Source organism: Balaenoptera borealis (genome assembly GCF_965194805.1).
Source record: "Balaenoptera borealis genome assembly, chromosome: 3".
NCBI lineage: Eukaryota > Metazoa > Chordata > Mammalia > Artiodactyla > Balaenopteridae > Balaenoptera > Balaenoptera borealis.
Window position 1 is genome coordinate 177,529,478 of NC_138866.1, and position 27,360 is coordinate 177,556,837.

General features: G+C 42.6%; 1 protein-coding gene across 4 annotated transcripts in view; it reads right to left on the reverse strand.

Annotated features, from left to right (window-relative positions):
- The window catches only part of FAM107B (family with sequence similarity 107 member B), an 82,056-nt gene that overhangs the window by 28,341 nt on the left and 26,355 nt on the right, over positions 1-27,360 (reverse strand). Inside the window, exon 1 of one of the 4 annotated variants that reach the window (XM_082385733.1) lies at positions 14,124-14,384. The exons of 2 other annotated variants lie outside the window; for them this stretch is intronic. The gene's annotated coding sequence lies outside the window, so the exon portion shown is untranslated. Of the gene's footprint in view, positions 1-10,957; positions 11,207-14,123; positions 14,385-27,360 lie in introns of those variants that run through there. One more of the 4 variants, XM_082385732.1, reaches the window with a different exon arrangement.

The following is a 27,360-nucleotide window of genomic DNA, read 5'->3' on the forward strand; positions in this document are numbered from 1 at the left end:
GGACTATGTAACACATGAAGGAACAAGATAAAACCCCACAAAAACAATTAAAGGAAGTGGAGATAGGCAACATTCCAGAAAAAGAATTCAGAATAATGATAGTGAAGATGATCCAGGACCTTGGAAAAAGAATGGAGGCAGGCGCTTCCCTGGTGGCGCAGTGGTTGAGGGTCTGCCTGCTAATGCAGGAGACATGGGTTCGAGCCCTGGTCTGGGAGGATCCCACATGCCGCAGAGCAACTAGGCCCGTGAGCCACAATTACTGAGCCTGCGCGTCTGGAGCCTCCGCAACAGGAGAGGCCGCGATAGTGAAGAGGCCCGCGCACCACGATGAGGAGTGGCCCCCACTTGCCGCAACTAGAGAAAGCCCTCGCGCAGAAACGAAGACCCAACACAGCCAAAAATAAATATAAAAATAAATAAATAAATAAATAAAAAAGATTACTATTAAAAAAAAAAAGAATGGAGGCAAAGATCGAGAAGATGCAAGAAATGTTTAACAAAGACCTAGAAGAATTAAAGAATTAAAGAACAAACAAACAGAGATGAACAATACAATAACTGAAATGAAAAATACACTAGAAGCAATCAATAATGGAATAACTGAGGCAGAAGAACGGATAAGTGACCTGGGAGACAGTGGAATTCACTGCAGCAGAACAGAATAAAGAAAAAAGAATGAAAAGAAATGAGAGACCTCTGGGATAACATTACATGCACCAACATTCACATTATAGGGGTCCCAGAAGGAGAAGAGAGAGAGAAAGGATCTGACAAAATATCTGAAGAGATTATAGTCAAAAACTTCCCTGACATGGGAAAGGAAATAGCCACCCAAGTCCAGGAAGTGCAGAGAGTCCCATACAGGATAAACCCAAGGAGAAACACGCCGAGACACATAGTAATCAAACTGACAAAAATTAAAGACAAAGAAAAATTATTAAAAGCAAAAAGGAAAAAACAACAAATAACATACAAGGGAACTCCCATAAGGTAAACAGCTGATTTCTCAGCAGAAACTCTACAACCCAGAAGGGAGTGGCACGATATATTTAAAGTGATGAAAAGGAAGAACCTACAACCAAGATTACTCTACCCAGCAAGGATCTCATTCAGATTTGACGGAGAAATCAAAAGCTTTACAAATAAGCAAAAGCTAAGAGAATTCAGCACCACCAAACCAGCTCACAACAAATACTAAAGGAACTTCTCTAAGTGGGAAACACAAGAGAAGAAAAGGACCTACAAAAACAAACCCAAAACAATTAAGAAAATGGTAATAGGAACACACATATCAATAATTACCTTAAACATGAATGGATTAAATGCTCCAACCAAAAGACAAAGGCTCGCTGAATGGATACAAAAACAAGACCCATATATATGCTGTCTACAAGAGACCCACTTCAGACCTAGGGACACATTCAGACTGAAAGTGAGGGGATGGAAAAAGATATTCCATGCAAATGGAAATCAAAAGAAAGCTGGAGTAGCAATACTCATATCAGATAAAATAGACTTTAAAATAAAGAATGTTACAAGAGACAAGGAAGGATGCTACATAATGATCAAGGAATCAATCCAAGAAGAAGATATAACAATTATAAATATATATGCACCCAACATAGGAGCACCTCAATACATAAGGCAACTGCTAACAGCTATAAAAGAGAAAATCGACAGTAACACAATAATAGTGGGGGACTTTAACAACTCACTTACACCAATGGACAGATCATCCAAAATGAAAATAAATAAGGAAACAGAACCTTTAAATGACACAACAGACCAGATAGATTTAATTGATATTTATAGGACATTCCATCCAAAAACAGCAGATTACACTTTCTTCTCAAGTGCACATGGAACATTCTCCAGGATAGATCATATCTTGGGTCACAAATCAAGCCTCAGTAAATTTAAGAAAATTGAAATCATATTAAGCATCTTTTCCAACCACAACGCTATGAGATTAGAAATCAATTACAGAGGAAAAAAACGTAAAAAACACAAACACATGAGAGCTAAACAATATGTTACTAAATATCAAAGAGATCACTGAAGAAATCAAAGAGGAAATTAAAAAATACCTGGAGAAAAATGACAACAAAAACATGATGATCCAAAACCTATGGGATGCAGCAAAAGCAGTTCTAAGAGGGAAGTTTACAGCAATAAAATCCTACCTCAAGAAACAAAAAAAATCTCAAATAAACAATCTAACCTTACACCTAAAGGACCTAGAGAAAGAAGAACAAACAAAACCCAAAGTTAGTAGAAGGAAAGAAATCATAAAGATCAGAGCAGAAATAAATGAAACAGAAACAAAGAAAACAATAGCGAAGATCAATAAAACTAAAAGCTGGTTCTTTGAGAAGATAAACAAAATTGATAAACCATTAGCCAGCCTCATCACGAGAAAAAGGGAGAAGACTCAAATCAGTAAAATTAGAAATGAAAAAGGAGAAGTTACAACAGACACCGCAGAAATACAAAGCATCATAAGAGACTACTACAAGCAACTCCTATGCCAATAAAATGGACAACCTGGAAAAAATGGACAAATACTTAGAAAGGTATAACCTTCCAAGACTGAACCAGGAAGAAATAGAAAATATGAACAGACCAATCACAAGTAATGAAATGGAAACTGTGATTAAAAATCTTCCAACAAACAAAAGTCCAGGACCAGATGGCTTCACAGGCGAATTTTATCAAACATTTAGAGAAGAGCTAACACCCATCCTTCTCAAACTCTTCCAAAAAATTGCAGAGGAAGGAACACTCCCAAACTCATTCTATGAGGCCACCTTCACCCTGTTACCAAAACCAAACAAAAATACTACAAAAAAAGAAAATTACAGAACAACATCACTGATGAATATAGATGCAAAAATCCTCAACAGAACACCAGCACACAGAATCCAACAACACATTAAAAGGATCATACACCATGATCAAGTGGGATTTATCCCAGGGATGCAAAGATTCTTCAATATACGCAAATCAATCAATGTGATACACCATATTAACAAACTGAAGAATAAAAACCATATGATCATCTCAAAAGATGAAGAAAAAGCTTTTGACAAAATTCAACAGCCATTTATTATAAAAACTCTCCAGAAAGTGGGCATAGAGGGAACCTACCTCAACATAATAAAGGCCATATACGAAAAACCCACAGCAAACATCATTCTCAATGGTGAAAATCTGAAAGCATTTCCTCTAAGATCAGGAACAAGACAAGGATGTCCACTCTCGCCAGTCTTATTCAACATAGTTTTGGAAGTCCTAGCCATGGCAATCAGAGAAGAAAAAAAAATAAAAGAAATCCAAATTGGAAAAGAAGTAAAACTGTCACTGTTTGCAGATGACATGATACTATACACAGAGAATCCTAAAGATGCCACCAGAAAACTACTAGAGCTAATCAATGAATTTGGTAAAGTTGCAGGATACAAAATTAATGCACAGAAGTCTCTTGCATTCCTATACACTAACGACAAAAGATCAGAAAGAGAAATTAAGGCAACAATCCCGTTCACCATTGCAACAAAAAGAATAAAATACCTAGGAGTAAACCTCCCTAAGGAGGTAAAAGACCTATATGCAGAAAACTATAAGACACTGATGAAAGAAATCAGAGATGACACAAACAGATGGAGAGATGTACCATGTTCTTGGATTGGAAGAATCAATGTTGTGAAAATGACTATACTACCCAAAGCAATCTACAGATTCAATGCAATCCCTATCAAATTAACAACAGCATTTTCTACGGAACCAGAACAAAAATCTTAAAATTTGTATGGAAACACAAAAGCCTGAATAGCCAAAGCAATCTTGAGGGAAAAAAACGGAGCTGGAGGACTCAGACTCCCTGACTTTCAGAGTATACTTCAAAGCTACAGTAATCAAGGCAATATGGTACTGGCACAAAAAGAGAAATATAGATCAATGGTAGAGGATAGAAAGCCCAGAGATAAACCCACACACCTATGGTCAACTAATCTATGACAAAGGAGGCAAGGATATACAATGGGGAAAAGACAGTCTCTTCAATAAGTGGTGCTGGGAAAATTGGACAGCTACATTTAAAAGAATGAAATTAGAACACTCCCTAACACACCATACACAAAAATAATCTCAAAATGGATTAAAGACCTCAGTGTAAGACCGGACACTATAAAACTCTTAGAGGAAAACATAGGAAGAACACTCTTTGACATAAATCACAACAAGATCTTTTTGATCCACCTCCTAGAGTAATGGAAATAAAAACAAAAATAAACAAATGGGACCCAGTGAAACTTAAAAGCTTTTGCACACCAGAGGAAACTATAAACAAGATGAAAAGACAACCCTCAGAATGGGAGAAAATATTTGTGAACGAATCACCGGACAAAGGATTAATCTCCAAAATATATAAATAGCTCATGCAGCTCAATATTAAAAAAACAAACAACTCAATCAAAAAATGGGCAAAAGACCTAAATAGACATTTCTCCAAAGAAGACATACAGATGGACAAGAGGCACATGAAAAGCTGCTCAACATCACTAATTATTAGAGAAATGCAAATCAAAACTACAATGAGGTATCACCTCACACCGGTCAGAATGGCCGTCATCAGAATATCTACAAACAACAAACACTGGAGAGGGTGTGGAGAAAAGGGAACCCTCTTGCACTGTTGGTGGGAATGTAAACTGATACAGCCACTATGGAAAACAGTATGGAGGTTCCTTAAAAAACTAAAAATAGAATTACCATATGACCCAGCAATCCCACTACTGGGCATATACCCAGAGAAAACCATAATTCAAAAAGAGTCATGTACCACAATGTTCATTGCAGCTCTATTTACAATAGCCAGGTCATGGAATCAACCTAAATGCCCATCAACAGACAAATGGATAAAGAAGATGTGGTACATATATACAATGGAATATTACTCAGCCATAAAAAGGAATGAAACTGGGTCATTTGTAGAGACGTGGATGGACCTAGAGACTGTCATACAGAGTGAAGTAAGTCAGAAAGAGAAAAACAAATCTCATATATTAATGCATATATGTGGAATCTAGAAAAATGGTACAGATGAACCGGTTTGCAAGGCAGAAATAGAGACACAGGCGTGGAGAACAAACATATGGGCACCAAGGGGGGAACGTGGTGGTGGTGGTGTGATGAATTGGGAGATTGGGATTGACATATATACACTAATATGTATAAAATAGATAACTAATAAGAACGTGTCATATAAAAAATAAATTAAATTAAAAAAAATTCAGCCCTCTTGCTTCTCCTCTAGTTTCTCTTGACATATCTTTGTCTACTCTATAAATCCACCTTCTTCCTGCCAACTCCCACCAAAGTCCAAATACATAGGAGCTTCAGAGAGTCAATGACAGTTCTTTCTCATTGCCTTACATTCAGAAAATCACCGTCTACTCTCATAGACTACTCGTAAGAAGATATATTTTTGCTACTTCCTGTCTGAAGAATGTGTGGGCAGTGTGTGACAGAAGGCTTGAACACGTACATACCCGTGAATCTGGTAGTTCCCCTTGCAGGAATTACTCCAAGGAGGTAATCAGACAAGGACACAAAACATATAAGAATATGTGTAAGAATATTTTATGTATGATTTATGATAGTGAAAAAGGAAAGAAACCACTTAAATGTCTAATAATGCGATACAATGCAGCTTTAATAAAATCATATTGTTAGAATAAATAATGAAAGGGGAAATATTCACGATGTATCAAATGAGAGAAAAATTTCAGGTTCCAAAACAGTATGTCCTTTATTTTCTAGTCTGTGCGTTTGCATGAACAAAAGCTATTCGGAGTGTCATCCAGTGACCAGCATTATCCGCATCGCCAGGGAGCTTGTTCAGTGCAAATGCCCTAGCTGAAAGGCATTGGATCAGAATCGCTGGGGGAGGGCACAGAGATCTGTTTTTTTGTTTACTGTGTGCCACACCACCTCTGAGGTAGATACTAAAATTTGCCCCACTGTGCAGATGGGGAAATTGAGGCCCAGAGAGACTAGGTAACTTACCCAAGGCTGCAAAGCCAGTAAGTGGCAGCTCGCACAGCTAGCTCCAGAGTCCACACTCCGCACCACTCTGCTCTAGGGCCTCTCTAGGATAAATCTTATATTTGGAAGTGTGCTCTGTGCTTCTTCCCCTAAATCAACAGCATGATGCATCCCACCCGTCCTTGTGTCTTCTTCCTAGTGTTTCAGCACTTCTGTTACAAAGTTACTGATGGGGGAAAGAGGCGTTGCCACTATCACTGGCACCACCGTTGACAAACCTCGTGGCGAAGACCTGCTTGAAGTCTTTAAAAAGATGGTTTGATTTAAGTGCACATTAAATACCAGCCCACATTAGCAGAAACCTTAACGCCCTTGAGTGACAGCATGGAGCGTGATACGGGTTTAACACGGAAGGCCTTCCTATCACCAGCTAGAGTGGGGCTGTCACTGGCGATTCCATAAACACCCTTGACAAACCACCCGGCCTATCGTCTTTGAAATTATGCAACTTTTGATCAATTTCTTTTACTTTTTTGGTTTCTGCGTTCAAAATTTGCATGTAACGTTAATACTTCAATTTTTATATGATGCTATGTTATATTCACAAAATTCAAATTTGCAAACCAACGCCACCAGCCTTTATTCCCAAACTGCAAATTTCTGAATAAAGGAGCCTACCTTGGCACATTTACTGTATGTGATTTTCCAAGGCGGAAACACCTCAGTCATTCATTTCAGGAGACTACAAAGGGGATGGGTGATCTGGGAAGATGGTGGGTTTAGGCCTGGTCCCTCCTGAGAGGAAGGAAACCACACAGACCAGAAAAAAAAACTTCCTGCTGGAATAGCTTTCAAAGCCCTCAAATATTCCTGTCTTCGGGAGTGGAATAATAATTCCATAAAACGCATGACCTGGTCCTGCTGGGCACCCACAAAAATATTTTCAAAAGTGGAGACTATCTTCAAAAGGACTCAATTTAGAAAGAGCAGAGACCATCTGTTCAGCTTCCCCAGCACCACACATGAGGAAACTGAGGCCCGGAGAGACGGAAGCTTGGCTACGTTCACAGAGAAGGTGGCCACGCCTGGACTGAATCCTGGGTCTGCCTCTGGCCCTCACTTGGCGGGACCCCACCGCCTCTCCCACTTCTGACTCCTATACTGAATTTTCTAAATTGATTTTCTACATTTCCTACTCATTTTAAGGGGGGGGGGTGTTTTTGATACTAACATCACCATTAACATTACCTCTTGATCAATAACTGGATGGCATCTTTGAAGATGATACTATGTTTCAGTTATAAGTATCCACACTTCCATCTGCTTCTATATCCTGCCAAATTCCAGAAAAATACAAAGACACTGTGATGATAAAAAAAAAAAAAATGCCTCTTCGGGTAGGAGAAAACGACTCATTTGCCTTTTTTTTTTTTTAACCTGATATTGACACTGCGTAACCATAATGTTAAAAACCAGTGACTGCTCAGACACAGTGACTTCAGACACCCTCTTTAGACTCTCCGTCTTATCCTTCTCCTATTAAAACCAACCCCTCCTCAAGCATCAATAAACTACTGGATCAAATCAAATAAACTACTGGAAAAGTGAAAATCAGCCCTACTGACAACAGAAGTAAAGAGAGGCCTTACTGACAACCGACCCCAATATGCCATCAGGACATAAAGAAAGCTCAGCATAGGACCCAGACGCTGACCTCCACAAAAATGAATGGCCATCCTCCTTTCTCACTAACCTGTGACTGCTAATTCTTTACTAAGTGACAACTCTAACCCCACTTTAATGTCCGGCCTCCTATATAAAAATTGTTAAGATACCCAATCACTGAAATGTGCCTGCTTCCCGACCACATCCAGCCCGGGTCTGGCCCCGTTTCTCTAACCCCACCTTCAAAGCACCCAGCATAAGCAGAGACCCAACTCTGCCTTCCCCAGAGAATCCCAGCACTCTTCCGGGCTACACGCGCCCCGCTGCAGAAGCTAAATGAACCAAACCTCTCTACAGTGACACGTGCATTCCTGGCGGTTGCTGGCTGGTGGGATTCCACACTCGTTTGTCTTCCTAAGTCACTAGTAACATGAGATAGAGTAGAAAGAACCTCAAATAAAAGGTCCACAAACCTAAATCCTGACTTATCCCTTCTCTAGGTCTGCTTCCTTGCTGGTAAAAAGACAGCCAGTTATCCTGTATTTTACAACTTTCCATCTCAAATACGCGGTATTTCAGCCGTATTGTGGGTCAAATAGGTTTATTTCCATTGAAGAAGGTGCTCTGACTTCCACTCACTCAACGTAACTTTTTCACTTTTGAAATACAGCACAGTTAGAGTTTGTCTGGAAAACTTCTTTTTTCACTCTTAAAGAGATCTTCATGTGAGACACAATGCTTACAATTATGTGTTTTTCTGAATGGTTAATTAACATGTTTCATAATTATACAAATATAAGTTGACTCTTATTTGATTTCTGCTTCCACAGTGAAAAATTAGCGTGAGGATTGGGGCACGTCTCCGTCTGGGTCTTGGGAGGACCATCTGGCACTAACTAAACCTCAGAGAGCAGCTATGGGCACAGCCCAGCTACTTTTAATTAAAGTCTGTTTTCCCACCTACCCCTCTTCTGGTTACCCCGTGGGCTTTCTGTGAACAACAAAGAGCCAGTCTTGTTATGAGGACACCAAAACCAAGAAAGGATTATTAAGCCCACCGTTGTCAGCAAGGCCAGAGCCATGAGTGTCCCTCCTTTGTATGAGCCTCGGGTCAGGCCCTAAAGATCTAGGGAGGAGTGAGACATGGTCCCTGCCATCCAGGGCTCACAGCTAGCGGAGAAGACAGGCCCACAGTCACTAGTGTGATACATACACGTTGAGGGTGGGAAGCCCGGGGCGGTCTCTGGGAGAAGTTCTTCCTAAGACTGTACCTCCCCTTCCAGCTCCAAAAGGAGCAAGGTTCTCCCCTTGTGACTCCATCAATGAGGATGCTCTGGGCCACACGTAACAACACCTGCCTCTAAGGAGTTGCAACCACAGGGGCTCGTTTTCACCTCTCGTAAGAATGTGGTGTCAGGCTGTGCAAGGCTGCTTCAGAGCTCAGTGCTGTCACGGGGGCTCTGGGGTCTTCTCATTGCTCTGCTCAACAGCCCCAGCACCTCCAGGAGGAAGGGCAGACTGGGAAAGCCCCCCCACCCTGGGTCTCTTTATCCTGGAGGGAAGCCACTCCCAGAAGCCCCCGGGGGCCTTCTGACACCTCACTGGCTAGAGCTGCGTCCTGTGATCACCATAGCAACAAAGGACGCTGGGAAAATGGGGACGTGGCATTCCAGCAGTGAAGAGGGGACGGCGGTGGCTGTTAGGTAGACAACCGACCCTGCCACACACAGACGGTTATGGGCGGAATGTGTCCCCCAATATTCATATGTTGAAGCCCCACCCCCCAATGTGACAGTAAGTGGAGGTGGGGCCTTTGTGAGGTGATTAGGAGTAGAGGAGGGCATGAGGGCGGGGCCCCCATGATGGGACTAGTGTCCTTATAGGAGGATGAGACACCACAGCTGGCATCTCCCCCTGCCCCTGCCATGTAAGGACATGGTAAGAAGGCTGCTGTCTGTAAGCCAAGAAGAGAGTCCTCACCAGGAATCGAATCAGCCAGCACCCTGATCTTGGACGTCCAGCCTCCAGAACTGTGAGAAATAAATATCTGTTGCTTAACCCACTCAGCCTATGGTATTTTGTTATGGCAGCCCGAGCTGACTAGGACACAAATCCAATTCAACTGTCTTCAAAGGCACTCCAGCCTCCTGACAAGGGGTTCATCAGGCCCCTCCGGGTAAGGTCAGCAGCAACTCTGCACCTCAGCTCCAAAGCTGAAAGGGAAACTAGAGCAACGATCATTTCTTAAAAGTGTTTAGTCCTCACAGCACCTGTAATAAAGCTGCAGTAAGCAACAAAGACGGGGGACCTTTTATTGGGAGCCCTTTCAGCCTTTAGCTTTGCCTTCTACACAAAACCTCCCTTTCTAAACTACCGGGATTTGGGCAAAAGTTCAAACGCAAACACATTTGTAGCGGGTGCTGGCCCCGGAACAAGGGAGTAAACTACGCTGACTCCTAACTTTCTCTGTTTGAACTCCACGCGTTAATTCAACTCCCTCAGGACGCTTGTCATTCTAGGACCCCAGGCCTTAACCATTTTCCCACAGGCTGTCCTTCAGCCACAGGAAAACAAAAACAAGGCACCCCCAGCCCCGTGGGGCTGTCTACGCACCCTAAACAGTTATTTCAGTCACCCCCATCTCACAGGCCCACCCAGCCCGGAAACTGGATACAATCTCCCTTGGGCCTCCACTGGAGCCCTTTCTCTACATGCAGTAATAGGCAGCGGAAAACTTCCAAAATAAGAATGGGGAAAAATTGACAGCAACCTACTTGGCAAACAAGGAACACAGAAAAACAAAAGCCTAAAAACAAGGAACCTGCATTTAAACCAGCAGATACCAGGTGCCATGATGTCTGAAAAGCCTAACAGCCTTTCTTCTTGCTGGAATGGAAGGGGCTCACTGTTAATGAGAAAATAGTCAAGATTTCAAGAATTTATCTATTCCTAGAATAAACAGAGGCCTTAGATAATCACTTACTTGAGTAATGAGCAACAGATACACCAATCATGTTCCAGATCCTATAGAAGTTGAGTGATATCATTCATCTTCATTCCAACAAGATGTTTTAAGGGTGTTCATGTTCAAACATAAATTGTTTTAAGTGCAACTTATGACGACTGCAAGACTCTCCTATTTACTTAGTAGCTTCCATCCTCAAGGAAATTCTCTCTTAAAATAAAGCCTTAACCATCACCCCTTCCTCCCCGCATCCAAGTATGCAGAACTCGAACCACTTACCACTGCGTCTACAGCCCCCAGGTCCTCAGCCAACAGGGATTAGGACGTGTGCCCTGCGTACCAACACATCCTCCACCAGGCTACTCACTCTGGCATCGCAATCAAATCTGCTGCTAACCAACAATACTATTTGCTTTACATGTTTCCCCCAAGTCTTACACAACTGCAGCAACAGTACTGATTAAGTAAAAGAACAGGACAGGCTGGTAACCAGTAAACGCTCTGCCCGAGCCCAGTTCCACAGGAAATGGAGAACTCGGCTTCTCTCTCTTTCTGAAGTTACCCAAGTTGGAAATGTTTTCATTTCTTTTGTTGCAACAGGACTCCTTACTCAAGAACTAGGCATCCAGAAACTTCCCATCAGCTTCTGACTACTCTCACAGCTCTTGTCCAAAAGTTCAGAACTTTAACTGTGTCTGTTTTAAACTCCACACATAATAGAAGCTACTGGTTAATTAAACGAAAAGGGCAAGGACAAATGACATATCAACACATCCATAATGAAAATTTGTCCTCTACTTACATCCGGTTATAAAGGAAATCATCAGTCGCTTCCGGAAGAACAGTTATAAAATAGTTTAACAAGAAACTACAGATGTATCATGACACCTAACTACTTCCCTTATGCCTTAAAAAAACAAAACAAACAAACAAAAAAAGAATCTGAAAAGCTTAAGATAGGATAGTTTTACCTACTTCAATGAAGTATTCAAAAGTAAAATGCAGCCAAAGGCCATGAAAAATAAAATGCTTCTTTTAAAAAGTTTCCAAGGTAATTCAATGAACAAAAATCTCTACCCTTTAGTTTGTAATCTTACAAATGTCAAACTGAGTAAGAACCCAAGTATTTAAGAGTCCAATTTAAGATTTTTAAATTCAGCCTACAGTACAAAATCTACAAACACAACAGTACATGTGATGTGATAATTAGGAAGGACCCCATCAACTTTATTTTCGTAATTTCATCCATGAAGCTTCGGAGCTGAAGTCATAAACCTTATTTTCTTTCTTTCTTTTTTTTTTTTTAAACAGGTTTTGTGTGTGTGTGTGTGTGTGTATGCGCATGCGTGTGTGTTTTGACTGTGTTGGGTCTTCAATGCTGCGTGCGGGCTTTCTCTAGTTGCGGCGAGCGGGGGCTACTCTTCGTTGCGGTGCGCAGGCTTCTCATTGTGGTGGCTTCTCTTGTTGTGGAGCACAGGCTTCAGTAGTTGTGGCGCATGGGCTCAGTAGTTGTGGCTTGCGGGCTCTAGAGCACAGGCTCAGTAGTTGTGGCGCACGGGCTTAGTTGCTCCGTGGCATGTGGGATCTTCCCGGACCAGGGCTCGAACCCGTGTCCCCTGCATTGGCAGGCGGATGCTTAACCACTGTGCCACCAGGGAAGTCCCAACCTTATTTTCCATTTATAAAATATATATTAGCTCTGGGGAAAAAAAATCTGAGTTACCACTGAGTGTTCCTAAATTTCATTCTGTGAGCCATGTAGGGAAACCAATGTGAAGGACTCAGTGGAACTTCCCTTCTATGTAACATTTAGACTTGCTCTAAAGCTGATAAACTTCCTAAAATACCTCAGGTCCATGGCTTTCAAACTTTTCTGTCTGTAATCCTCTTTATACACAGGGACCCAATAACACACCACACTAAAATCAGCTGAAGTAAAAGTTTCCAGAAGCAATACTAGCCTTATGCTATATACACTCTGATATTTTTCAGTTTCTTTTTTTTTGTAATGCTTCTTGTGACCCACTAAATTGATTTCGTGACCCACTAATGGATGCAGCTTGGAAAATCCTGTCCTAATTCATTTACTTAAACTTGCCACCATCACCTGGCGGCACTCCGGGTACCACGGAAAGCACCTGAAAACTTCCAACAGAAACATAAACTGGATGAGCAGCCAACTGTCACCATCCCTTCCAAATGGGAAGCACTTAAAACCATGACCTTTTAGAAGTTTATTTGAGCTTCTGTTACTGCTACTAAAAAGTCATCTCCTCTGTCTAATCTTTCAAATATCCTTATTCCAATCATTAAAGAATAACCTCAAATCCTCCTAGCTATATGTGAATGAGTAAAGAAATACAAAGTAAAGATTACTTAGAGAATTATATTTGTTCATAGTTCAGTAATAAGCCTTTTTCCCTGTGATGATGAACATGGGGAAGAGAGATCACCGAGGCAGTACTTTCTCCCCTTCTTAAAGTGTTTTTTTAAGAGCAGTTTCAATAGTTTCTCTATCCATAGATAAAATGATAGCCATAGTACATCAATATTTAAAGCTAACTGTAATGGCATTTGCTTCTTTGTTAAAAACTACAGTGTAACTCAGATTCTTAATACCAAAACAATAATTCTAGGTGCATATTTTTTAAGAAGCAGGACAAAATTCCACACACTTAATTGGAGTTAACAATGGGTAAGAGGAAGTTCTCCAGTCCCAGGTACCTGCAACCCAACCGCCAAAGGCCATTTACACACGCATGTGGGAAACAGGCGGAAAATGGTAAGGGAGACAACTAAGAATTGATGTATTTTTCTTCCTGGTGAAAAGAGACATGGCGACAGTAATGGTGGTTATGAAACAGTAGAAAGAGCTAAGCTTTCAAGTCTGAGAAAGTCAGAGCCCGCTCTGCCACGTACTAGCTGGATGACCTTGGTTCAACAAGAAAAATACTTAAAATAATTATTCAATAAATATTAGCTGTGGGCTGGGCACAGTCCTAAATGTCCACATCCATCACCTCATTGAATTTTCACAACACTGGAGGTAGATTCTGAGGGCCAGAGGGGCTAAGGCACTTATCCAAAGTCATACAATTAGTCATGGGAAGGCCAGAGTTCAAACATAAGCTAACTCATTTCAAAACCTTTGTTGGGGGTTTGCCTTCTGAGCCCCACGTTCCTTATCTTTCCCTCTCAGGGTTGCTGTTTGGATTAATGACTGACTGTTAATAAGGACTCATCACACACACACCCCCCACCCCAGCCAGTATCTCAGCTGCCATCAGCACAGGTCACCAAATTTCTCAGGTAAGCGGGCTTCACCTGTTCAAAGTCAGAAACTTCTTATCTTTCGTTCAGAGTCAGAAACCGTATCTTTTTTCCTTCTACCCTCTCACTGCTCCACCCTTCAAACACACCTCCCACACAAATACCTATTACTAACGTTAGGAAATATGTCCAATTTCATCAGCACTGCAGGTAGAGTATGTAACACCTCCCATGAGTCTATTTACTAAGGGAAGGGAGGTGGGTGTCCCAGGTTTGTAAGGCAGGGCAAAGTTGTCAGACTTCATTCAAAGCCAAGACGATGACAGGCAGAGAGCCACAAAGGCTGGGACTCAGATGGGGCAGCAGGAGTGCCCTAGAACAATCACTAGGATTAAACTGTATTTACCCTACGGAGGCCTTGACCAGGGACAGAATAAAGGCAGGGGAGCGACTGAGCCAGTTGTGGCTTGGGGATCTGGCAGGAATCGGAGGGGCAGGGCCTCAAATATGCCAGGAATTCTGCTGAGGGCAATAAACAATCTCACAGTGGAGGGCAGGATTGCATTAAATCAGTTTTCGAAAGAGGAAGTACCAGGACCAAGTAGTTAATAAGTGTCGACAGAATGTTTCAAAATAGGGCTACATTTCTCCCTTGCTTTTCTGTCCACATCAGTTGGCAAATGCTACCTCCCTCCACTTCCTTATCCCAAAAAGTGGGTAAACAGAAGCACCGACAGGCTGTTCCATGGAAAGAACCAAAGCACATCAACCAATTTAACCCAGTTGATGAAAGACACGTCGATAATACACCATCACCTAATCACTGAATCGGGCCTTTTTTGTAAAACGGCAAATTAGAGGTGAGCTGTGTGAGTACGTGCCCTCAAGGTGTAACAAGTCAGCTATATACGTTAGACTTAAATTGTTAGTTGTCATAGCAACAGTGGACAATAATGCCTGCTCAGATTGGTATTTAGCAGTTCAGCTCTTTGTTTTACACTATAAGCCTATCACTAATTACATAAACTACTTTCCAAGTATTAAGAAATAACTAGTTTGGCAAACCAAAGGGGAATACAACCCATGAGCCTGACTTGGATAAAGGCACCCGTAAGTCTAAAGGACATACATTGAATTTATGAATGTTCAGAAAACAGGACATTGTTGCTATACAGCTATTTAATAATCTGAAGAGATACAGCGTCTTTTTACCCTTAGGAAAAAAATTAATTATGAAACTAACTACCAGATTAAATAATATCATCTAACAAAAGTAGATTCACTAATACATCCATTATTTTAATAAAATACTGATGACATTATGAATTTAGAATCATTAAATGTCACTCCCACTGACATTCTAATTTTTTTTTTAATTTTTATTGGAGTATAGCTGATTTAGAATGTTGTGTAGCTTAGCTTCTGCTGTATAGTATAATGGTTCAGTATACATATACATATACCCACTCTTTTTTAGATTCTTTTCCCATGTAGGTCACTACCGAGTAGAGTCGAGTTCCCTGTGCTATACAGGATTCATATTAGTTATCTATTTTATATATAGTAGTGTGTATACCCACCGACATTCTAATTTAAAGCCTGATCATAAAACAAAGATACAAAGTATCCTAGACTAACATTTTTATTTGTCTTTCTAGTTTTATTTTGCCTCATCCTCATTTTTTAAAATAAGTTCTGCTCCTACCTCACTAGCAAGAAACAAATTTTGCTTTCTCTTAAAATGGTCCACTGCAGATTTAAAAAGATTCAACTCACTGGCTTGGAATAATTGGACATTATCTATTTCCTCATTACATCTCTTACTAACCATTTTCTTTACAATTAATGTAAACAACGTGTTTCGTCAAAAGGCACAGGTCCCAGCACCAAAAATGCCAGGTCCCGGTCCCAGCTCAGCCACCGACAGGCTCTGCGCTCTCAGCAAATGATCCTGCCCCTTGGGGTCAGTTTCCTCACCTGTGAGCCCCAGACCAGAGGACCAGAGGTTCTCACTAATCAGGGCAGTCTGATCTAAACTTGCAGACTTTCTTGCACACACGCACGCACGCGTGCACACGCACGCACACTGCACCAGGCAACACAGTCAGGCTCCAACAGAGACAGGCCTTTCGAAGCCACACACACTACCCCATCCCTCTCAGAAAGGGAAACGTGAGAAATCTGCTTTTTGCCCATCTGCAACTATAATACAAAATAATAGGGTGACTCCTCGGAATATCCATGACCAGAAGAAATCCCGACGAAAGCTTGTTTCTGAAATGCAGCCCCTCACTGCCTGTGCGTTGGGACTTCCCATACTTGGAGGCGGACCAGTAAGACAGCATAGCGCTCCTCTCTCAGCGCTCCACATAAAAAGGAGCACTGTTGGATTAACGACGATTGCTTTAAAGAGGCCTTGCAAAGGGTCCTTCTCTGTCATCCGAAACAACTGATTTCATCATCCGTAATTTGCTATCAGAAATTGACATTAAAGTAGTCCATGTTACTCTTCCCAAAAGCACAGAGGATCTACAAGTGCCGATCGCGGAGTTTCTGGATGGTTCCTGGCGTGGCCTGGATGCTGTGACTGAAAACGGAAATACATCGGCCAGCACTCAGCTTGCCAGCCATTGGCGGGGTCACAGTGTTCTCATCGGTCACAGCCCAGACGAATGACAGCTCTGCACTTGACACCACAAAGCTGTGCCAACCTCTGGCTAGATCAGCCACCTCCTGTGTGCTCTTCTTGCCGGGAGCCTGTAGGATGTGATCAGGGCCACCAGCCTGGCCTCACAGTTCAGCTGCAACGTCATTTCAGGTTGAAAACTCAGAAGGTCTCGTTGTCATTACTGCTTCTCAAATATATCCAGACACCAACATTTCCATGGCTAAAAACGCTCTCCTGATGTTTTCTTCATTGTCAAACAGAAAAATGTTAAAGCAGGAAGCTTGCACTAAGAATTGATCTTCTGCCCGTGGGGTTGCCTTAAAATGTAGCTTAGGTCAGGTCACTCCCCAGAAGCTTCTCTAAGCCCCTGACCATGGCCGCCACTCCCTACCTGACCTGACCCGGGCCTACTTCTCACACCCTGTCCCCTGCATCTCTCCGTCTCTCCCTGCCACCTTGCTCCCCGCCCTCCGGCCCTGCCGGCCTCCCTTCATTTTTCACCTAGTCTGTGCTCACGCCAGCACCCCCTCCAACCCATCCCATCCCATCCCAAATCTCTCCGTCCTACTGGCTCACCCTTGAATCTCCACTCAAACATCACCTGCCCAGATCACCCCACCTAACTTGGGTCCTTCCACCATCAGTCTCTGTCCTAAGCTCGCATCCCACCCCTCACAGTCTGGGGAACTGCTTGTTTTACTGCTGGGCACATGTTTTTTGATCATCTTCCCTCTAGATATGAAGCTACCTGAGCGTCGGGGCCATTGCTCTCTGTGCACCACTGTATCTCCAGGGCTTACAATTACTAAATGTTTGATTATCACTTGTTAAAGCAATTCAGTGTCTCAGTAAATTTTGCAGGGTTAGAGAAGATGCAGCCCATGAACATTTTTCTTTGTCCTAAATTGGTCATGGACCAATAAAAAAAAAGTATTCACTTGTCTTGGGCAAAATTAATTTCTACTCTTTCTATTTCTCCCCACTAAATATCCACCCTGTGGGTCTGTGCGCTCCTGCAATCTCCTGATTTAAATGGGAGTTGTAAAACATTGGAATTTGTAATAGAAACTCTGTTATCAATGACAGTGTGGTTCCCAGGTAATCCTTAGAAATACTAGCCCTCCTTCCTGTTAACACTGATTCAGTGCTTACTATGTTCCAGGCACCGTTTTTGGTGTTTTGGTGTTCTGGTTTTGGTTTTTGGCCGCGCTGCACGGCACGCGGGATCCTAGTTCCCCGACCCGGGATCGAACCCGCGCCCCCAGCAGTGGAAGCGCGGAGTCCCAACCACTCGACCGCCAGGGAAGTCCCAGGCGCCATCCTGAACACTGCGTTTTTCACGTCATTTGCCTTCCGAGACAGTCCTATGATGGAGGGATTACGGTCCTTATTGAAAGAGGGGAAGCTGAAGCCCAGGGATGTTATTAACGACTGGTGCAAGGTCGTGCAGCTGGAAGAGCCTCGTCAGCCCAGTGGGTCTGCCGCCAGCGTCTGAGCTCTTTACTGCTGTGTGATGGTGTTTTTATCCCCTGCGAGAGAAGTCCACTACTAGCAGAAAACAGAAATGAGGCAGAGCCACCTCTTCCTGTTTTGGAGCCAGGCAAATCATTTTTTTTTTTTTAATTTTTAGAAAAAAAGACTAAATTCCTCTTCGGACCCACGCTCCCTCAGTCCAGGTAATTCCCTCCGGGTTTCCCCAGTGCATCACGCTTCCCTCACCTCCCCCATCCATGCATCTTTATGCTTTGTAATTCACCACAGGGTCCCTAACCGCTCTCCGCCCCTGCCTGCTTTAGCAGAAGCACACGCACGCGCACTCACAAACAACTTTCCAAATTCCTATTTACTTCACCCTGCGGTGTAAAAGGTAAATAACGACTTGACCTTCCTAGCGGTGCCAAAATGCATAACATATAAAAGGTTACTGGGCTTCCCTGGTGGCGCAGTGGTTGAGAATCCGCCTGCTAATGCAGGGGGCACGAGTTCGAGCCCTGGTCTGGGAAGATCCCACATGCCGCGGAGCAACTGGGCCCGTGAGCCACAATTGCTGAGCCTGCGCGTCTGGAGCCTGTGCTCCGCAACAAGAGAGGCCGCGATGGTGAGAGGCCCGCGCACCGTGATGAAGAGTGGCCCCCGCTTGCCGCCACTAGAGAAAGCCCTCGCACAGAAACGAAGACCCAACACAGCCAAAAATAAAAGTAAATAAATTAATTAAAAGGTTACTGATTCACAAGGTACCGTCTGAATTATTACACAGCCAGAAAATGACTAAACTTGGATGGACGTTTCAAGAATTGTCCAGGAAGATAACTAAACAGAGAGGTCAACGGGCAGTGCTCACCTGGTCCTGGTTTTCCCAACCGCTTTCCTTCCTGCGATTCTGAACTCAGACCAAGCTGCTGGTAACTGTGCTGCTGGCGATCGCAGAGAGGACTGGAAATCCGGGGGCTGGATGGGGAGTTGAGCAGGGAGATTCTAAATCTAGCGGCTGGAGCTGGAAACCACCTACACTTTGCTGCTAGATTTTAAGAAACACTTCAACACCTTTATAATATGTTCTCCCAGGTATAAAAATGTGCCCAAAGAGCTTGAATTCTTATTAGCTGCCAAGAGCTAAACGTGGAAAAAAAAAAGTCCAAAACAGCAGATGAAGATGTAGGGGGAAGAAAAACAACTAGTGAGTTAGGTGGGTCCATCTCAGCAAAATAACACCCTCCCCCCGCCCCCAGCAAAAAGGATAAGCTGCTTTTGTTTATTTACATGTGGACAAACTGGCTTAAGTTAACTTCCATTTTCCTTCCAACACTACAGCTGCGGTTTCCAATCCTCCCCGGTACATCAGAATCACCTGTGAAACTTCAAAAAAAAAAAGTGTGTCCAGCTCCAGTAGAGAAGCACTAAAGGAGCGCCCATCATGATCAGCCACACCTCCAATGGGGTCTGGGCCATAACACAACCAGGGAAAGAGGGAAGGCTGGTCAGGACAGCAAGAGCCACTGCTCCATCTCCAAGAGTCTCCTCTCCCTCCATCTCCAAGACCAAGCAGCTGCACCACCCATCCCTGCATCCATCCATCCGTCCATCCATCCATCCATCCACCTTCACTGAGCACCTCTTGTGCCAGCACTGAGTACCAGGACACATGGCAAATAACACTGGCGGACCTGCCCTCCAGGAATTCCATTCTAGGGGAAACCACACCAGGGAAAGTGAAGTTACCCTTTTCTTCAAAAAAAAAGCAACTAAAAAAGTTCCCATGAGCAATTTCAATCAGTCTTATTGAACTGAAGTCCTTTCAGCCCACAGCTTCTCATTCGGTCATCAGAGAAGTGTTGTGTTGTGCTGTGCTGTGCTGCAAGAACTGGTAAAAGCTGTCTATAAATGTGAAGAAAATTGTGTTCGTTTAAACTTCAACATCCTCCTTCCCAAGCTGAAACACTCTAGTTCATTCAATGTTCACACCATCTCCAAGTTTCCAAATCCACAACCCCTGCCTGCACAGTCTCACTTCAACCAGCAGGTCAGGACTATTTCACACACGGCTTCACTCAGTGGCTTCAGATCGAGACAATCAAACAATACTAATTAGCTCAGGGCCCCTATGTTCCCCACGTCCTCGGAATGGGTAAGCGGAGTGTTCCAAAATCAAGTCTGTCCCATCAGCATTGCCTATTTTTTCTTTTATTTTTTTTCATTTGGAACAAACGCCCATCACAGGCTTAGGGAATATAAAAGAAGTACAAGAATCCCTTTTAAGAGTATTTAGTCTTTTTGTAAAAACTAAATCTACACAAATAACATGAGCATCACATCACACTACATCTTGATTCAGAACAAAATTGTAGACAGTAGGCAAAACAGATTAGTCAGAGTGTGAAACTCCACTGAAGCAAGCCTCAAAAGAAGGGTGTGACCAGGCGGAGTCAGCAGTGACCAAGCAGGGGATTTTAAGCAGCAGGAAGGGCCCACCGATGGGAGAAACAATGGAGACACCAGCCTGACTGAAACAAGGGGACTGAAGGGGTGAGTGACAGGAGATTCGGCTGAATCAGTAAGAGGAGCAGGTAACCCAGGGCTCTGAAACCAGATGTGGTTTCCCTGTGACATGGTCAGTGAGACAGAGGTGTGGCAGGTCCCCGAGAAGGAGCAGGCATGACAGAAGCTGTTTTAGGTACCCAGATAAAACAGCTGCCATCAATTCTGATGGAGCCTCTGATAAATGTCTGACACACCAAGTTATTTTCAACAAGAACTTTAAGCCAGGTTGTTCATACCATTTCCATGCCTATCATCAAAAAAATCACATTCCAGTATGCCAAAGTCCCAGTATTTACAAATGAGAAATTCAAAACAGCTTCCCATCAACCTCCCTGGGATCTTCATGCCCCATTTTCTCCACCTACTGGGCACATGATGATTCTAGAAGCCACTGACAAACATGAGCAAAAATAAGCAACTACCTGGCGGTCCCACCGGAATTTTGTTCTAAACATCAGACCACCAACTGTATGTCAGGCACAGTGCCCGGTAGGGTTTGAGTCAAGGTACACACAACAAGCCTTTCACTTTCAAAAAGCTACTCCCGCCCTTTCGGAGAAGATATGACTCCTGGAAAGCAAATGCATATTGTTTACAGTAGCCCACAGAGGGAATCTAGTGAGTCCAATCTTCCAATAATTCATCAAGTATTTATTCCACATCTATTAAGTGCCTGGCACTGTCCTGAACAGTATGCAATGAGCAGGAAAGGAATCAAAGCTCCTGCCCTCATGAAGCCTATCTTCTGTATCGTGGCAAGTTCTTCAGGTTATATTCTAAAGGCTCCCGCAGTTTATGATTATGGTAATGTAATAATAATGACACTTCTCGTGTCTTACTTAGAATCTGTGATACCTTCCAAGCCCAGTCTATTACATAAAAGACGATGACAGACCCAAGAAATAATTAAATTCAAAGAGTGGTTTCCATTATAAAAGGAAGAAACCACTAGGTATTATTTGGAGTATATTTCTTAGCCTCCAAAATGCTCAACTCATAAAATCTGACTAAAATTAAATTAGAATATTTCCAAATATAATGATGAATGCTTTAAGGGTGCCCCCAAGTAGAATATTCTCAATTGTTTTAAGCAGAGGATAGAATGGTTTTTTTAATGTAAAACAGTATTAGGACGAACAATTAAGTAGTTACCCATCACAGTTTATACTTCAAAGTGAGCTGTGCCTTAGTAAACAGTTTTGGGAGAGACTGCAAACGCTAACAGTCACTAACTTATTAACTAAAGCCACAGAACTGAATGTTCAGCTGGAAATATCAAAGTAACAATGTTCATATCTTTAAAATGATAAGTAGAGGATGCAAAACTGCTAATTTCCTGCTTTGTGGGTGCTTTGTAGCCATCTTAGTAATCATTTAATCATATCATAAGGAACATAAAGAAATACCAACAGGATGGAATCCTCCACTTTCAGGAAAATAGACCATCAGCAGATTTGGATTCCTGTCCACAGACAAAGGACAAAAGCCTTAAAGCAGCAATACGTTAGGACAATACCACATCAGCTACATAACAGTGAACAAACATGCTTTCTAAATCCAGGGGTAAGCAGGGAGCTCATCCCCAGATGTGAGATGCCCTTTGCATCTCTGGGTAGACACTTCAACTTCCAGCCATAAAACTGTAAAGAGAGGGACTTCCCTGGCAGTCCAGTGGTTAAGACTTCACCTTCCAATGCAGGGGGTGTGGGTTCGATCCCTGGTCGGGAGCTAAGATCCCACATGCCTCTTGGCCAAAAAACCAAAACATAAAACAGAAGCAATATTGTAACAAATTCAATAAAGACTTTTAAAAAAACTGTCCACATCAAAAAAAACTTTGAAAATAAAATTGTAAAGAGAAATACTCAACACACCACTGACAAAAGGACTCACAGGCAATAACTGAGAGGTTAATTGCATGTTAATTTCCAGGAATACTTCTCAGCTATGCAAGGAGCTCTACTATCACTGTAGGACAAGATCCTTCTGCATTTTACTTACATAAGAATCAGTGCTTGGGCTTCCCTGGTGGCGCAGTGGTTGGAAATCTGCCTGCCAATGCAGGGGACACAGGTTTGAGCCCTGGTCCGGGAATATCTCACATGCCGTGGAGCAACTGGGCCCGTGCGTCACAACTACTGAGCCTGTGCTCTAGAGCCCACGAGCCACAACTACTGAGCCCTCGTGGCGCAGCTACTGAGGCCTGCGCGCTTAGAGCCCATGCTCCGTAACAGGAGAGGTCACCACAATGAGAAGCCCACGCACCGCGAGGAAGAGTAGCCCCCGCTCACCGCAACTAGAGAAAGCCCGCTCGCCACAACTAGAGAAAGCACTCACAGCAACGAAGACCCAACACAGCCAAAAATAAATAAATTAATTAATTAATTAAGAAAAAAAAAGAATCAGTGCTTGCCTGAGGTGTAGCAGAAATGAGAAAAAGCAAATTATGCCCCTGCTATAAAGTTCCACAATCAACACTTTGCTTGAGTAAGTCTTGAATAAAGTTTCTCTAATAAATCAATTAATTGTTATTCAAATAAAGAGGAAAAGTTCTGAGGTTGAAAACAGGCATAGAAAAGTTACACTAGTCTGTTAAATAAACAAAAACTTGAAGAGGGAAAAGGGATCTTTGTTACCACTCCACCTATAAAAACTGGGGTTTTCATGTACAAGGTGACCTGTTGACGAGGGAAAAGGTTTAACAGACATACTTATTTCTCTATTAAAACAAAAAACAAAAAACTCTCCCCCGCCCCCTGCCGGTTTTACAAGCAATGTAATCATAGAAAATTTGGAAATCAGAAAAGTACATAGAAAATAAAATATCATCCATGAATGCATCACTAAACATATCCATATTTTGATATATTTTCCTTTCTGTTCATACAAATACACATATCTTCTCTTTTTTAGCAAAATGAGGGTCATATTCAGTAGACAATTTATGACATTTGTAAGCATTTCATCTGTGATAAAATACTTTTAAAATATGGTTGCATAATATGCCATTATACAGGTGTATTATAACTGACTCAGCTACCCTCCTGTCCTATTCAAAATGAAAGATAATTTAATGAATTTTAATGTAACAGACTGAGAAAAGATCACTGTTGTGGTTTCAGAATCCACACTGTACCATCCATAATTCTCTGAAAAGGTTATTTCAGTACTCCCACCTTTACCAGTTATGTATCTGTGTAAGATTGGATTTTCTACGTATACTTCAACCGAAACAACCTATCAACACACTGAATGCAGAAGCAGGTATGAGAACCCAGTTATTTTCTATTAAAGCTGGCTATGAAATAGATTTGCAAAAATGTAAAACAATGCCACCAGTGTCATTAATTTTTTTAATTTTGAAAAATAGTTATTTCCATTTAAAAAATTATTTTAAAATGTGCACAAATGTAAAATAACGTTCATCTCATGATTTTTTTCTGTTTTGGAAACGTTACTTTTCAATACGAATGGTCTTCTGCTAATACATAATGGGCTTATTGTTATTTTTGCCATTTTTAAGTGAATTTTCTAAACTTTCTCAGTTTTAATTCCTAACACAGTAAATAATCAATAGATATTACAACAGACAAAGGTCTTTGAGGGTCTTCAAATACTCTTTAACAGTATAAACAGAGGGTCCTGATACCAAAAAGTTTGAGAGCCACTAGGCTGTAGAATAAAGGGTCTCTTTAACAAATAAATGTATGTATTATTTTGTTTGCTTGTAACAGACTTCTGCTTAAAATGAGACTTCTCCAAGACCTTTGATAGATGAGCAGTGTCTTTGCTGAATGGAATCCGTCCTCTTCTGGCCCATGTTTAGTCTCTAGATAATTAGGCCCCCAAATACTGAAATGCATTTCGACATTCTATTACCAAACACTATTTAAAGCAGATATTGCAAGGAAAACAGGATCCTGGAAAATCAGGGATGCAGATCTCTGACCACAACTACCTCTCCACTTGTTGGTTAAAAAAACAAAAATAAAAATAGGTCAAAACATCTGGAGTAAGAGCAGAGTGACTCAGATGATGGTACCTGATACCTACTTACCTTCACAGTTACCACATTTTTACTTCCTGCTACCAAATGACACAAGCAATTCTTTGAATTCTGCAGACCCAATGACACAGGCTCCCTCCCAACCACCAGGCCCAGAACTCCATGGAAATAAGAAAACACCCACGTAGTGCCTGTTACAACTTTACTTTCTAATCAACAACAATCCAATCAAAAGGTCCCAAACTATTGTAACATTATAGGTATCCCTAGCATCTCCAGAACAGGAATTCTTCTACACAGTTGTCCTGTTTTTCCAAAACGTATGGTTTCTACAAAGGAACAAAACAGTCATGCTTTTTAAAAAATCAGGTTGAAAATAAAAAACTCTTTCATTAAAATATGACATATCTATTGGGACTTCCCTGGCAGTCCAGTGGTTAAGACTCCACGCTTCCACCGCAGGCAGCACAGGTTCAATCCCTCAATCCCTGGTCGGGGAACTAAGACCCCACATGCCCCGAGGTGTGGCCAATAAATAAATTAATTTAAAAATAACGTATTTATTGAGGGTGTAGCAGGTGCCCAGCTTCCCAACACTGAGGATAAAGCAGTGAACAAAACTGAGTCTCTGCTCTCAGGAGCCTCCTATTCTAAGCGGGGAAACAGACCCTTAACTGAGGAAGAGCAGTGAAGTATGCTGGGTTTGAACAAACAAAGCCCTGGAGGCCCGGAGAACAGGAAGATCACCCGGATGAAACAGAGTCCCAGGGCAAGCCCTTCACAGCCATGTGGAGGCACAGACCTTAAATACAAGTAAGATCAATCAGAAGAGAGAGGGGGCTCAAGACAGGAACACAGCGAAACCAGAAATCCAAACTCACCTGGGGAGACAGTGGACCCATTGGCCAAAATGGATGACTCAGGAGAAACAAGCTTGATCAGAGAAAACAGGGAGATCACCTTTAGACACACTGCATTTAGATGCCCATAAAGCATATGAGTGAATAAAGGAAGCTTGGACACGAGTGCTTGAGCTTGGGAGTCAGATACAGGCTGGTTACGTAGAGCTGGGAGCCCAAAATCCACAAGCAACTGAGGCTAAGGAAACTCACAGGGTGACAAAGGTGCCCTCCAAATCCTCAAATATAAAAGGAAGGATAAAGAAGAGGAGCCTGCAAAGGAGACTGAAGGGGAAGATCCAGAAAGAGAAGGGAAGCCAGGAGGGCGCAAGGTCTCAAAAGCTCAGGGGCATGAAAATGTTTCAGAAAGCAAGATGCTCTCAGCAGTGGCAACTGGACAAGCAAAACTGCTGAGAGGTCAAGTAAGAAAGCGCACAAGCAAGTGCCTTCTAGATTTAGCAACAGGGAGGCTGGCCTCACGGGTGTGGACCTTTGCATCCCTGGGCTCAGATGAGCCCCACACTTGGTTTAACGCTTTGTTGTTGCCATCTTGAAATTCTTAATAATTTTTTAACACGGAGCCTCCCACTGTCATTCTGCACAGAGCCCTGCACATCACGTAGCCAATTCTGCCTCTGAGATTAGTGTCAGTAAAGTGGTGGCGATTAAAAAAAAAAAAAAAATAGAATACAGTGGTTTAAGGAGTGAATGGAAATAAGCAAATTGAGACAGGACAGACAGACTAAGGTGGTCCCCATGATCCTCATCTCCCATCGTTCCCCCCTAGTTTAATCCCCTCCCTCTGAGTGTGGGCAGAACCTGTGACTCAGTTCTAACCAACAGAATTAGACCAAGGTGATGGGATATCACTCCCATAATTCCATCCTGCTGGATTTGCTCACTCGCACTCTCTCCCTCTCCCCCTCTCTCTCCCCCTCTCCCTCCCTCGCCATCTGTGAGGACCTAAGGTGCCATGAATTAAGTGAAATCCCTTGTGTCATGGAAGAGCAATGACCTCTAGGAACCAAGGGTGACCTAGGTCCCACAAATGCAAGGAAAGGCATTCTGTCAACAACCTCAGTGAGCTCAGAAGAAGATTCTTCTCCAACTGAGCCTCTGATGAGACCACAGCCCCAGTGCCCACGTGGACTGCAGCCTGGTGAGACCCTGAAGTACAGGCTAGTACAAGCTGTGCCTGGATTCCTGATCCACAGAAACTGTGAGATGAGAACTGTGTGTCGTATATGATGCTCTGTCAGGCAGCAGTAGATCACTCCTACAGGCCAGAAAGTAGAACATCCTCTCAAAAAGTTTAATCAAAGAGGAGGAGAGAGAAAGCGACAGCTGAAAGAGGAGGGCACCAGGGAAGGTGTGGGTTTCACAGTGTTTGTTCTGTTTTGGTTTTGCTTTAAGATGGGAGAGACCTGAGCATTCATAAATCCTCACGAGAAAGAAACAGCAGGACAGAGGTGGAAATAGGGAGGGGATAGCTGTGGAGAAACTGATTTTTAGAAAGTGAGGGAGATGGATACCTCTTACACTGTGAACAGAAAGATGAGAAAGGGATCCAGGAGCAAGCAGGTTTGCAGAGGGGCAGTGGGAAGAGGAGCAAAGGGCCTTCACACAACTGCTTTACTAGCCGTGGAAAGAACACCTGCTGAGAGTGAGGGACCAGCAGGAGGGACGGGGCTGACGATGAAATTGGAGATTTAAGAACTGTTGAGAGAATTGAAAATAGTCATGCGGGAGAGTGAGAGTGTTGATGAAGAAATCAGTTGATTTCCAGGCAGCGTTGAAGTTG